This window comes from Pseudophryne corroboree, chromosome 1 (assembly GCF_028390025.1).
Source record: "Pseudophryne corroboree isolate aPseCor3 chromosome 1, aPseCor3.hap2, whole genome shotgun sequence".
Lineage (NCBI taxonomy): Eukaryota > Metazoa > Chordata > Amphibia > Anura > Myobatrachidae > Pseudophryne > Pseudophryne corroboree.
Window position 1 is genome coordinate 1,011,058,592 of NC_086444.1, and position 13,258 is coordinate 1,011,071,849.

General features: G+C 48.0%; 1 protein-coding gene across 5 annotated transcripts in view; it reads left to right on the forward strand.

The window, feature by feature from the left end:
* The first annotated feature begins 464 nt into the window (after positions 1-464).
* CEP44 (centrosomal protein 44) overlaps positions 465-13,258 on the forward strand; it is a 214,529-nt gene continuing 201,735 nt past the window's right edge. Inside the window, exon 1 of one of the 5 annotated variants that reach the window (XM_063920646.1) lies at positions 465-763. The gene's annotated coding sequence lies outside the window, so the exon portion shown is untranslated. Of the gene's footprint in view, positions 764-918; positions 1,086-13,258 lie in introns of those variants that run through there. The other 4 variants (XM_063920645.1, XM_063920649.1, XM_063920648.1 and 1 more) reach the window with 4 other exon arrangements.

Here is a 13,258-nt window from a genome sequence, read left to right on the forward strand (position 1 = left end):
CCCTAGCAACTCGTCCCCCACACTTTTATTTGAATAAACTTCTAAAATACAGTACAACCCATTATTTAGAGGGAAACCTGGAGCAATGAGGAAATAACGTAGGACAGTCTACGGATGTATTTGTTTAGGTCCAGTAACATCAGGCCAGAAGCCTAATCTATGACTGGTATTATTCATACTTGCCTACCTGACCCTCTCCATGAGGGAGAAAATGCTCTGTTCCTGGACTTTCCTGGTAATGTGTGATTGCCATCACCTGTGGTGAGCTAGTTAATGGATAAGAAAGGTGTTTCACCACAGGTGATGGCAATCACACATTACCAGGAAAGTCCAGGAACAGAGCATTTTCTCCCTCATGGAGAGGGTCAGGTAGACAAGTATGGTATTATTGCTGCCAGCTATCACTAGAGTACATGCAGGCAATGACAGTCAGAGCGATCAAGCGCCCAACGGTCAAATACCTACAATCACACCTCCCAACCGTCGCTGTGCCTCTAACCCAATCGCAGCGCTTCTTTCACTTCCATACACTGCTGGAGGATATTGTCAAGTGGATTGTTATTGGCAGACTTTCTGGACAGGTTTCTTATTGGCTGCGGGCGGTGCGGTGGGTGTGTGCGACCGGCTGGAAGCGCTGGGCTAGTGGGCTGTGAGTTGCTGGGTGGCTTCCGCTACTACAGGGCACAGGCTGAGGGAGATACTGATGCAACATCGTTATTGTACAGATCGGTGTGAGCGGCAGGTGGGTCTGATGGCGGCTACGGTATATATTCTGTTGGGCTTCATTCTATTGTCTAGGCGTGTCAGACACGAGCATGCTGGGAACTGTAGTTTCATTACCCTGTTATGCTATTTGCTCAAACACGAACTGTACATACCTGGCACTGGCAGTCAAACACTGTGGTGCTTATTTATCAAAAGCTCCCAGCTCTTCAGTCCAGCGAAGAAATACGTTTTAGCTTGGTTAGAGCAATGTTTAATAGCACAGCTGTTAGACAATAATGTAATGCAGCAGATATCTGTCGGTGTTCAGTACAAGAGCATTTTCAAGAAGCTGTCACCACAGTCTCTTATTATAGTGCTGGGTGAGTAGGGTAATTAGCAGGTCATTTCTATATGCTAATGCCATCAGAAGATACTGTTGTCAGCTCCTACCTATATACTTGGTGTCTAACCTGGAAATAAAGTGATCGTTAAAACATTAATGTCTGTACTGGCAATCACCGTACATTTATTGGAGGTGTATACCTAGTGGGAGTTTATTGATTATTACAAAAATGAATCTATAACCATCCATGAAGGAAGATATTAACAATGCTGTTTCTGCGTATGTACATAAATAATGTTGCACAAGCCGTGTTGGCGAGGCACCCATAGGCAAACGCAGGGGGGGGGGGGAATCCGGTTGCCTGGAAACCCCTCTCCTCTTGGCCAGAGACTCATTATGACAACAATAGCAAATAGAATATAATACGATTACTAGAGCTGCCGCCAAAACTTGCAGTTTAAGGGACAGCGGATCTGCTGCACATGCAAAGTGGTAGCAACTTCTACCAAGTCTGCTATGTGCGTGGATTTAACATAGTAGTATCATAGTATCTGAGGTTGAAAAAAGACAATTGTCCAGCGAGTTCAACCTATTTGTGGTCTCCTATGCATGATGATTTGTCTAAAATTTTGACTGATGCTGATGTCAGCCGTTGCATTTTATCCCTTTTTATAGTAACTATAGTGCGTGACTATGCACCATAACCCTGGATATCCTTATCCATTAGTAATTTATCTAACCCATTCTTAAAGGTGTTGACAGAGTCCGCCATTACAACTCCCTCAGGCAGGGAATTCCAAACACGTATTGTCCTTACCGTGAAAAAGCCTTTACAACGTATTGTGCGGAATCTCGTCTTTTCTAACCTGAGCGAGTGCTCACAAGGCCTATGTGTATTTGAACCCTCAATCAGTGCACTGGACCACAGAGTAGCTGCTAGGTAGAAGAGACAGTCTTCTTACAATGAGGTGGAAGAATGTGTGCTTTGAAAGTATAGTTCTGTCTCCTACTGGTTCTCTAATGTTTGTGGATTTATTCATTATGGGATATTTAACTTTACACGACCACTTATTTTATTTATATTAGTTAATAATTTTTTTGTAACAACCTATAATATAGACCAGTGGTCTCCTACCTTAAGTGCGGTATGAGCTATTCGAGAAAAATTAAACCTACTAAACCACTAAAATTTTTGGCAAAAAAAAAAAAAATCAGGCTAATAACCAAAAAATTGAAGGTCATTTAATGAAAATTAAATAAATGTTAGACAGAAAAATAACGATGGATTTAATTAATACAGTGATATTGTTGCTATGCTCGTGATCCAGTACATTATGCAAATGCCCGTGATACATTATGCCACACACCGCAATGCCCCTGCACATTATATGACACCGCAATGCCCGTGATACGTTATGCCACACACAGTAATGCCTGTGACACATTATGACTCCCCCCTGCAATGCCAGTGATACATTATGCTGCACACCGTAATGCACATTATACATTATGCCCCACAGTAAGGCTTCTAATTGCTTTTAAATTACCTGCTCATTATCAGGGGTCTCATGCTCTGGGTGTCATGCTCATTGCCACGGGTGTCAGACTCTGGGTGTCATGCTCATTGCCATGGGTTTCAGGCTTTATGTGTAATGCTCTTTGACAGGGGTGTCAGGCTCTGGGTGTAATGCTCGTTGCCACCAGAGTCAGGATCTGGGTGTGATGCTCGCTGACTGTGGTGTCAGGCTCTGGGTGTAATGCTTGTTGCCACGGGTTTCAATCTCTAGGTGTAATGCCTGTTGATAGTGGGGTTTCAGGCAGTGGGTGCAATGCTCATTGTCAGAGGGGGTGTCGGGGCAGAAGATGCAGCTTTGCAAAAGCTGCGTCTTCTCCCCGTGCTAAGCGCTCCTGGCACTTCCGGGTAGCGCTATAGCGCTGTGATTCAAGTTAGATGCTAGAGGTCAAGTATGACCTCTAGCATTTTCTAGCTCTGAGGCGGTGGAGTGCGGAGCCGCAGACAGACGGACGGGCTCAGGGGAGTCAAGCGAGGACTCCTCCTGAGGTTGGGCAGCAGGACGTCGGGGGTCGAGCTACCTGGATTGCGGCGGAGATGGGTTGGCGACCGCTGATATAGACCATCTATAGTGTTAAATATTAATACTGTATTCAGTACAGTATCCAGTGTATAAAAAGACCAATGTGTACATTAATGTCCAGAGTTGGTACTAGGTTCTTCTATTGCTTGCCAAAACTACAGCACTTGCTCCAATGTTCTTTCAGAGTGGGTGATTGTGGATTGTATTTCGAACCCCCCCCCCTGTAGAAATCCTGCGTTTGCCACTGGAAGCACCATCCAAAGTATTGTCCTCTTCATCCTAATTATAGAGTGCACTCAACTTTACCAAAGGATAGGACACTTTATCAGTAAAGAAGAAAATTGTACTCTATTGTTGAGTGCACACTACATGAGAAGGACAAATGGTTCATCCATACTGCCTTCAGTCAAATTCATTAGCCCAAACTAATATCTCTCTTCCACTGACAAGAAAATCCTTGGTTGCACATGAACCCGGGATTTTTGTCAGTGGAAACTGCTAATCCCGGGTCCAGTGATTGGGGAATCCAACCCTGCTAGCGAGAAGGGTTTTCCTGGGTAAGGCTCTGTGTAAACAGTTAACCTCGGTTTATCCGACCCAGGACCCATTTACAACATAGGAAGAACCGGCGCTTGGTTGCCGACCCAGTAAAAACCCAGGTCCATTCGACTGTCTCAAAGGGGTCGCATCTGAGCTAGATCTGTGTATAAAATCCCAGGTGTCACCTGGGATTTTGATCTGAAAGGGGTATTTTTGTAATAATACTGCCAGACAGAAGCTGGAGCTTCAAGCCTGACCCCAGCTTCTATACCCCTTTCACACTGCAGCCTGGACTGGGGTCGTCCCCATTTACACTGAATCCGTATCAGCCCTGCAAACTGTGTAGTCCTCAAAGTGGATGTCACAGGCTTAGGAGATCCGCCAGTCTGCTCCATTTAAGCATAACAAAAAATCCAGGTCTCACCTTTCAGACAGCAGGCAACCCGGCTGGACCAGGGAATAATTATGATAGTGACCAGAGTCGAGATCTCAGCAAGTCCACAGAGAAAGGACCCGGGTTGACTTGGCTTGCCTTGCCCTGGCAAATTCTGGGGTCAAATTCTCTGTCTGAAAGGGGTTTATTTAACTCTCTTAAAAATAAAAAAATAAAAAAATTCATTTTTCAATTGCACTATCTTCGATGGCTTTGATTAGAGCTCCTAACCAATGCTGTTCTAACTGAGGAAGAGGAATATAAAAATGAGTTTTGAATGATAGCCCCCATGTATTACCTAATGCAGGATACTTTTTGTTCATAATATCATAGCTCAAGCAGAAGATTGTGTTGTATTATTAAAAATAAAATAGTTTTTCTCTAACGTCCTAAGTGGATGCTGGGGACTCCGTCAGGACCATGGGGAATAGCGGCTCCGCAGGAGACGGCACAAAAATAAAGCTTTAGGATTAGGTGGTGTGTACTGGCTCCTCCCCCTATGACCCTCCTCCAAGCCTCAGTTAGGTTTTTGTGCCCGTCCGAGCAGGGTGCAATCTAGGTGGCTCTCCTAAAGAGCTGCTTAGAAAAAGTTTTTAGGTTTTTTATTTTCAGTGAGTCCTGCTGGCAACAGGCTCACTGCATCGAGGGACTTAGGGGAGAGAATTTCAACTCACCTGCGTGCAGGATGGATTGGATTCTTAGGCTACTGGACACCATTAGCTCCAGAGGGAGTCGGAACACAGGTCTCACCCTGGGGTTCGTCCCGGAGCCGCGCCGCCGACCCCCCTTACAGATGCTGAAGATTGAAGGTCCGGAAACAGGCGGCAGAAGGCTCTTCAGTCTTCATGAAGGTAGCGCACAGCACTGCAGCTGTGCGCCATTGTTGTCACACACTTCACACCAAGCGGTCACGGAGGGTGCAGGGCGCTGCTGGGGGCGCCCTGGGCAGCAATATTTAATACCTTTATGGCAAAAGAATACATCACATATAGCCATTGAGGCTATATGTATGTATTTAACCCATGCCAGTTATCTAAAACTACGGGAGAAAAGCCCGCCGAAATAGGGGGCGGAGCTTATTCTCCTCAGCACACAGCGCCATTTTCCTGCTCAGCTCCGCTGTGAGGAAGGCTCCCAGGACTCTCCCCTGCACTGCACTACAGAAACAGGGTAAAACAGAGAGGGGGGCATTTTTTTGGCGATATTTTGATATATTTAAGCTGCTATAAAGAACAACACTTATATAAGGTTGTTCCCATATATATTATATTATATTATAGCGCTTGGGTGTGTGCTGGCAAACTCTCCCTCTGTCTCCCCAAAGGGCTAGTGGGGTCCTGTCTTCGATAAGAGCATTCCCTGTGTGTCTGCTGTGTGTCGGTACGTGTGTGTCGACATGTATGAGGACGATGTTGGTGTGGAGGCAGAGCAATTGCCGATAATGGTGATGTCACCCCCCAGGGAGTCGACACCGGAATGGATGGCTTTGTTTATGGAATTACGTGATAATGTCAGCACATTACAAAAATCAGTTGACGACATGAGACGGCCGGCAAACCAGTTAGTACCTGCCCAGGCGTCTCAGACACCGTCAGGGGCTGTAAAGCGCCCTTTACCTCAGTCGGTCGATACAGACCCAGACACAGACACTGAATCTAGTGTCGACGGTGATGAAACAAACGTATTTTCAAGTAGGGCCACACGTTATATGATCACGGCAATGAAGGAGGCTTTGCATATCTCTGATACTGCAAGTACCACAAAAAGGGGTATTATGTGGGGGGTGAAAAAACTACCTGTAGTTTTTCCTGAATCAGAGGAATTAAATGATGTATGTGATGAAGCGTGGGTTAACCCAGATAGAAAAATGCTAATTTCAAAAAAGTTATTAGCATTATACCCTTTCCCGCCAGAGGTTAGGGCGCGCTGGGAAACACCCCCTAGGGTGGATAAGGCGCTCACACGCTTATCAAAACAAGTGGCGTTACCGTCTCCTGATACGGCCGCCCTCAGGGATCCAGCTGATAGGAAAATGGAAACTACCCTAAAAAGTATATACACACATACTGGTGTTATACTGCGACCAGCCATCGCCTCAGCCTGGATGTGCAGTGCTGGGGTCGTCTGGTTGGATTCCCTGACTGAAAATATTGATACCCTGGATAGGGACAGTATTTTATTGACTATAGAGCAATTAAAGGATGCTTTCCTTTATATGCGAGATGCTCAGAGAGATATTTGCACTCTGGCATCGAGAGTAAATGCGATGTCCATATCTGCCAGAAGGAGTTTATGGACGCGACAGTGGTCAGGTGATGCGGATTCCAAACGACATATGGAAGTATTGCCGTATAAAGGGGAGGAATTATTTGACGTCGGTCTATCGGATCTGGTGGCCACGGCAACTGCCGGAAAATCCACCTTTTTACCTCAGACCCCCTCCCAACAGAAAAAGACACCGTCTTTTCAGCCGCAGTCCTTTCGGTCCTATAAGAACAAGCGGACAAAAGGACAGTCATATCTGCCTCGGGGCAGAGGAAGGGGTAAGAGAGGGCAGCAAGCAGCCCCTGCCCAGGAAGAGAAGCCCTCCCAGGGTTCTGCAAAGCCCTCAGCATGACGCTGGGGCCTTACAAGCGGACTCAGGAGCGGTGGGGGGTCGACTCAAGAATTTCAGCGCACAGTGGGCTTGCTCACAGGTGGACCCCTGGATTCTGCAGGTAGTATCTCAGGGTTACAGGTTGGAATTCGAGAAGTCTCCCCCTCGCCGGTTCCTAAAGTCTGCTTTGCCAACGTCTCCCTCAGACAGGGCGACGGTATTGGAAGCCATTCACAAGCTGTTTTCTCAGCAGGTGATAGTCAAGGTACCCCTCCTACAACAGGGAAAGGGGTATTACTCCACGCTATTTGTGGTACCGAAGCCGGACGGCTCGGTAAGACCTATTCTAAATCTGAAATCTTTGAACCTGTACATACAAAAATTCAAGTTCAAGATGGAGTCACTCAGAGCAGTGATAGCGAATCTGGAAGAAGGGGACTTTATGGTGTCCCTGGACATAAAGGATGCTTACCTACATGTCCCAATTTGCCCTTCACATCAAGGGTACCTCAGGTTCGTGGTGCAAAACTGTCATTATCAGTTTCAGACGCTGCCGTTTGGATTGTCCACGGCACCTCGGGTCTTTACCAAGGTAATGGCCGAAATGATGATTCTTCTGCGAAGAAGAGGCGTATTAATTATCCCTTACTTGGACGATCTCCTGATAAGGGCAAGGTCCAGAGAACAGCTGGAGGACGGAGTAGCACTAACCCAACTAGTGCTGCAACAACACGGGTGGATTCTGAATTTTCCAAAATCTCAGTTGACCCCGACGACACGTCTGCTGTTCCTGGGAATGATTCTGGACACGGTTCAGAAAAAGGTATTTCTTCCGGAGGAGAAAGCAAGGGAGTTATCCGAACTTGTCAGGAACCTCCTAAAACCAGGGAAAGTGTCTGTGCATCAATGCACAAGAGTCCTGGGAAAGATGGTGTCTTCTTACGAAGCGATTCCATTCGGCAGATTCCACGCACAAACTTTTCAGTGGGATCTGCTGGACAAATGGTCCGGATCGCATCTGCAGATGCATCAGCGGATAACCTTATCGCCACGGACAAGGGTGTCTCTTCTGTGGTGGTTACAGAGTGCTCATCTGTTAGAGGGCCGCAGATTCGGCATACAGGACTGGGTCCTGGTGACCACGGATGCCAGTCTGAGAGGCTGGGGAGCGGTCACACAGGGAAGAAACTTCCAGGGAGTATGGTCAAGCCTGGAGATGTCTCTTCACATAAATATACTGGAGCTAAGAGCGATTTACAATGCTCTAAGCCTGGCAAAACCCCTGCTTCAGGGTCAGCCGGTGTTGATCCAGTCGGACAACATCACGGCAGTCGCCCACGTAAACAGACAGGGCGGCACAAGAAGCAGGACAGCAATGGCAGAAGCTGCAAGGATTCTTCGCTGGGCGGAAGATCATGTGATAGCACTGTCAGCAGTATTCATTCCGGGAGTGGACAACTGGGAAGCAGACTTCCTCAGCAGACACGATCTACACCCGGGAGAGTGGGGACTTCATCCAGAAGTCTTCCACATGATTGTGAACCGTTGGGAAAAACCAATGGTGGATATGATGGCGTCCCGCCTCAACAAAAAACTGGACAGGTATTGCGCCAGGTCAAGAGACCCTCAGGCAATAGCTGTGGACGCTCTGGTAACACCGTGGGTGTTCCAGTCAGTGTATGTGTTCCCTCCTCTGCCTCTCATACCAAAGGTACTGAGAATTATACGGCAAAAGGGAGTAAGAACGATACTAGTGGCTCCGGATTGGCCAAGAAGAACTTGGTACCCGGAACTTCAAGAGATGCTCACGGAGGATCCGTGGCCTCTACCTCTAAGACCGGACCTGCTTCAGCAGGGACCGTGTCTATTCCAAGACTTACCGCGGCTGCGTTTGACGGCATGGCGGTTGAACGCCGAATTCTAAGGGAAAAAGGCATTCCGGAAGAGGTCATTCCTACTCTGGTAAAAGCCAGGAAGGAGGTGACTGCACAACATTATCACCGCATTTGGAGAAAATATGTTGCGTGGTGTGAGGCCAGGAAGGCCCCCACGGAGGAATTTCAACTGGGTCGATTCCTACATTTCCTGAAAACAGGATTGTCTATGGGCCTCAAATTGGGGTCCATTAAGGTTAAAATTTCGGCCCTGTCGATTTTCTTCCAGAAAGAATTGGCTTCAGTTCCTGAAGTCCAGACTTTTGTAAAAGGAGTACTACATATACAGCCCCGGTTGTGCCCCCAGTGGCACCGTGGGATCTTAATGTAGTCTTGGATTTTCTCAAATCCCATTGGTTTGAGCCGCTCAAATCGGTGGAGTTGAAGTATCTTACATGGAAAGTAACCATGCTACTGACCCTGGCTTCAGCCAGGAGAGTATCAGAATTGGCGGCTTTATCATATAAGAGCCCATATCTAATTTTCCATACGGACAGGGCAGAACTGCGGACACGTCCTCATTTTCTGCCTAAGGTGGTGTCAGCGTTTCACCTGAACCAGCCTATTGTGGTGCCTGCGGCTACTAACGATTTGGAAGATTCCAAGTTGTTGGACGTGGTCCGGGCATTGACAATATATATTTCAAGAACGGCGGGAGTCAGAAAGTCTGACTCACTGTTTATATTGTATGCACCCAACAAGATGGGTGCTCCTGCTTCTAAGCAGACGATTGCTCGTTGGATTTGTAGCACAATTCAACTTGCACATTCTGTGGCAGGCTTGCCACAACCTAAATCTGTCAAGGCCCATTCCACAAGGAAAGTGGGCTCATCCTGGGCGGCTGCCCGGGGGGTCTCGGCATTACAACTCTGCCGAGCTGCTACTTGGTCAGGGGCAAACACATTTGCAAAATTCTACAAATTTGATACCCTGGCTGAGGAGGACCTTGAGTTCTCTCATTCGGTGCTGCAGAGTCATCCGCACTCTCCCGCCCGTTTGGGAGCTTTGGTATAATCCCCATGGTCCTGACGGAGTCCCCAGCATCCACTTAGGACGTTAGAGAAAATAAGAATTTACTTACCGATAATTCTATTTCTCGTAGTCCGTAGTGGATGCTGGGCGCCCATCCCAAGTGCGGATTGTCTGCAATACTTGTATATAGTTATTGTTACAAACAAATTCGGGTTGTTATTGTTGTGAGCCGTCTGTTCAGAGGCTCCTACGTTTGTCATACTGTTAACTGGGTTCAGATCACAAGTTATACGGTGTGATTGGTGTGGCTGGTATGAGTCTTACCCGGGATTCAATATCCTTCCTTATTGTGTACGCTCGTCCGGGCACAGTATCCTAACTGAGGCTTGGAGGAGGGTCATAGGGGGAGGAGCCAGTACACACCACCTAATCCTAAAGCTTTATTTTTGTGCCCTGTCTCCTGCGGAGCCGCTATTCCCCATGGTCCTGACGGAGTCCCCAGCATCCACTACGGACTACGAGAAATAGAATTATCGGTAAGTAAATTCTTATTTTTTTTTTTTTTAATACCGCTTAGCTATATATATTAAGTGCCATACACACTTGCTGAGAAAATGAGCAACGTCGTTCATTTTCCCCATTTCCTGAGCGAAGTCGCTAATTTTCTCGGCAAGTGTGTATGCCGCCAGTGACAATGCGAGGCCCCGCGGGTCAGCAACTGTTGTCGCTGTCAGCAGTGCTTGCATGCTCGATCTGGTCTGTCGTCCAGGAGCTGCATGCATGCCCGGCGGCTGTGTGACATCACTGAACGATATGAGCGGTCATATCGCTCAGTGTGTACAGGCGGCCACCAACCGCCCAGCCCCCTGAGGGGAAACGCTAGGCGATGTCGTCTAGTGTGTATTGACCTTTAGGAGTATATTCAATTAGGGTCGAAAGCTGCCGTCTGTCGAAAAGACGGCAGTTTTCGACTTTTTAAGGTGAATCGTGATTCGACCTATTCAATCCCAGCTATTTTTATTCGACATGTCAGGGAATTCGACTTGTTGAATAGTACGTGAATCGGCGGTACAGCTGCCGATTCACGTACATTTGAGGGAAACGGGGCCAAATTTGACAGGATTTGGCCCCGTTTCCGACCATCTCAGTCTGACATAAAAAAATGTCGGACTGAGATGAGGGACCTTGGAGGAGGAGAGGGGGAAGAGCCGCGGAGAGACAGGGGACAGCCGCTGGCAGACAGGGGAGAGCAGCGCTACAGCACAGCGCTGCAGGAGAATGTGTCACAGCCGCGCCGCTCACGGCAGCGTCCACCCGGCTCCAGCAAGTGAGGTCACGCTTGCTGGAGACGGGTGGACACTGCCGTGAGGTCTGGTAACTGTGTGACACCCTTCTATAGCGCTGCTCTCCTCCGTCTGCCTGCGGCTCTACCCGCTGGTCTCCCCCCTCTCCTCCGCTCACAGGTCTCATCTCAATTCGACTTTTTTTTTAAAGTCTAATTGAGATGGGATTGAATAGGGGTTGTCGGATCCATTCCGACAAATGCATGTCGGAATGGATCCGACCCTAATTGAATATAAGTGTCATATGCAGTTTGGTTGTTTAAATATTCAAAAGTTGAAGCAATATGATTATTTCTCTAACGTCCTAGTGGATGCTGGGGACTCCGTCAGGACCATGGGGAATAGCGGCTCCGCAGGAGACAGGGCACAAAAAGTAAGCTTTTAGGATCACATGGTGTGTACTGGCTCCTCCCCCTATGACCCTCCTCCAAGCCTCAGTTAGGTTTTTGTGCCCGTCCGAGCAGGGTGCAATCTAGGTGGCTCTCATAAAGAGCTGCTTAGAAAAAGTTTTTTAGGTTTCTTATTTTCAGCAAGTCCTGCTGGCAACAGGCTCACTGCTACGAGGGACTTAGGGGAGAGAAGTGAACTCACCTGCGTGCAGGATGGATTTGCTTCTTAGGCTACTGGACACCATTAGCTCCAGAGGGATCGAACACAGGCCCAGCCATGGAGTCCGGTCCCGGAGCCGTGCCGCCGACCCCCCTTGCAGATGCCGAAGTTGAAGAGGTCCAGAGGTCCGGAAACAGGCGGCAGAAGACTTTCAGTCTTCATAAGGTAGCGCACAGCACTGCAGCTGTGCGCCATTGTTGTCGGCACACTTCACACCAGCGGTCACTGAGGGTGCAGGGCGCTGGGGGGGGCGCCCTGGGCAGCAATGTATAATACCTTTTTCTATGGCTAAAATACATCACATATAGCCCTTGAGGCTATATGGATGTATTTAACCCCTGCCATATATCGCAAACTCCGGGAGAAGAGCCCGCCGTTTTAGGGGGCGGGGCCTATTCTCCTCAGCACACAGCGCCATTTTCCTGCTCAGCTCCGCTGTGAGGAAGGCTCCCAGGACTCTCCCCTGCACTGCACTACAGAAACAGGGTAAAACAGAGAAGGGGGGCATATTTTGGCGATATTTTTATATATTAAGCGCATATAACAGAAACAACACCTTTTAGGGTTGTTTATATACATTTTTATAGCGCTTTGGTGTGTGCTGGCAAACTCTCCCTCTGTCTCCCCAAAGGGCTAGTGGGGTCCTGTCTTCGATAAGAGCATTCCCTGTGTGTCTGCTGTGTGTCGGTACGTGTGTGTCGACATGTATGAGGACGATGTTGGTGTGGAGGCGGAGCAATTGCCGGTAATGGTGATGTCACCCCCTAGGGAGTCGACACCGGAATGGATGGCTTTAATTATGGAATTACGTGATAATGTTAGCACGCTGCAAAAGTCAGTTGACGACATGAGACGGCCGGAAAACCAGTTAGTACCTGTCCAGGAGTCTCAGGCACCGTCAGGGGCTGTAAAACATCCCTTACCTCAGTCAGTCGACACAGGTACCGACACAGATGAATCTAGTGTCGACGGTGAAGAAAGAAACGTATTTTCCAATAGGGCCACACGTTATATGATCACGGCAATGAAGAAGGCTTTGCATATCTCTGATACTGCAGGTACCTCAAAGGGGGGTATTATGTGGGGTGTGAAAAAACTACCTGTAGCTTTTCCAGAATCAGAGGAATTGAATGACGTGTGTGATGAAGCGTGGGTTAACCCCGATAGAAAACTGCTAATTTCAAAGAAGTTATTGGCATTATACCCTTTCCCACCAGAGGTTAGGGCGCGCTGGGAAACACCCCCTAGGGTGGATAAGGCGCTCACACGCTTATCAAAACAAGTGGCGTTACCGTCTCCTGATACGGCCGCCCTCAAGGATCCAGCTGATAGGAGGCTGGAAACTACCCTGAAGAGTATATACACACATACTGGTGTTATAATGCGACCAGCAATAGCCTCAGCCTGGATGTGCAGTGCTGGGGTGGTGTGGTCGGATTCCCTGACTGAAAATATTGATACCCTGGATAGGGACAGTATTTTATTGACTATAGAGCAATTAAAGGATGCTTTTCTTTATATGCGAGATGCTCAGAGGGATATTTGCACTCTGGCATCGAGAGTAAGTGCGATGTCCATATCTGCCAGAAGCAGTTTATGGACGCGACAGTGGTCAGGTGATGCGGATTCCAAACGGCATATGGAAGTATTGCCGTATAAAGGAGAGGAATTATTTGGGGTCGGTCTA